The 1,437-nt window shown below is 42.4% G+C and overlaps 1 non-coding gene across 1 annotated transcript; it reads left to right on the top strand.

Moving 5' to 3' along the window:
* Positions 1-524: 524 nt before the first annotated feature.
* trnaf-gaa lies at positions 525-597 on the top strand. Its single transcript has one exon. It is a non-coding gene; the product is annotated as a tRNA-Phe (tRNA).
* Positions 598-1,437: the final 840 nt, after the last annotated feature.

Below are 1,437 nucleotides of genomic sequence, written 5' to 3'. Positions count from 1 at the left end.
AATGAGTGAGAAAATGAGTGAGACTAATATGTAAACACTTTATGTAAATACTCAACAAGATGGACATTCTTAGACATTGTTTTGTGTGCAGGATTCAAGAAATGATCTGTGTTATGTTATGGAGGACTGCACAGTGCATTAGGGGGTTTGGCATTAATAGTCCTGCAGTAGGCGAATTGCTGTGTGCATGGGATTGATGAATGTGCAGGATAGAATTTCATCCGAAATTGGAGTAAATCCGGTTGTTTTAATCAAGATTATCCTAGAAGATTTTTTTCAACTACCTTTAAGTTCCCTGTTATAGGCTAACCAGCAATTTTGTAAACCTACCTCAAACAAGAGGCTGAGGCTATAGAGTGAACTTTGCAAAGCATTGTGGGGTCTTAACAAAACAAAGGCTTTACAATGTTTGTGGCTCCCATGCCCTCTAGATATGAATCTTGGGTAAAAGAGTTACCGAAGCCAGAGACTCACATGCTCACACTCGCGTCCCGTTGCTAATGCTCACAGCGTTGCATCCTGTTGCCGAAATAGCTCAGTTGGGAGAGCGTTAGACTGAAGATCTAAAGGTCCCTGGTTTAATCCTGGGTTTCTGCAATTTGGTTGCTTCTAGAGATCTGGTGTACGTTTGTATCATTGGATAGGGAGTGTTAATGAACTTTGCAAAGCCCTTGTGGCTTTGGATCTTGGAGTTCTTGACAAGACCGTTTTTAAGCCTGTTTGGTAAAGGAATTGTGCCTATAAGCTACATTTAAAGACCCCGTGATTTTCAAATCTATCCCTGGGTCTAGGTGTCTTACAAGGGTGTACTGACTTAGGACCTGCTTAAGCGCATTTGTTTAGGAAGTGTGCATGGTACAGTCTTTGTACACAGGCCCCTCCTGAGCCTGGGTTTACATGCAGGTACTGTGGCACAGTGGTTTTTCCAACCGATATAGCGGTTACACCTTACAAAAGGGAGAAGCACTGTGTTCCGTTTGAAACCAAAAAATACGGTATATGGTTTAATGGTTTAAATGCATTACACTAAAACTTCATAACATAATATTTTGTTGTAAATAAGGCAGGGACTTATGCCCAGGAAATGGAAATGCCCAGCTTAAACACAGCCATGACACGCCTGCCCAGGATTTGACTCAACTCTACCGGGCATAGGATTTTCTGACGATCTAATTCTTTGGGATTTGATGATCTCGCTGAGGATGGAGGCTTACATAGCTGCCCTAGTCTTTAGGTTTCTGCACTACTGTAGAAAGCTGACACAAAAATAAACAGAGAAACACTCACAGCCATCAGTCTAAGGTCATGTTGATGCTCTATCCTTGTTTGTTTTGTTTAAATGAAACACTCATATTTGGTCTGGTGTGCTGATGACGGCACGGCTGGCCGTTTCATATCCCTGAGAGCCTCCTTGCCTGTGTTTCATTCCGGTTCCCC

The sequence above is a fragment of the Tachysurus fulvidraco genome, unplaced genomic scaffold, assembly GCF_022655615.1.
Source record: "Tachysurus fulvidraco isolate hzauxx_2018 unplaced genomic scaffold, HZAU_PFXX_2.0 HiC_scaffold_196_np12, whole genome shotgun sequence".
Taxonomy (NCBI): domain Eukaryota; kingdom Metazoa; phylum Chordata; class Actinopteri; order Siluriformes; family Bagridae; genus Tachysurus; species Tachysurus fulvidraco.
Note: the sequence above shows the minus strand (reverse complement) of the source record. Positions and strands in the feature narration are given on the sequence as shown.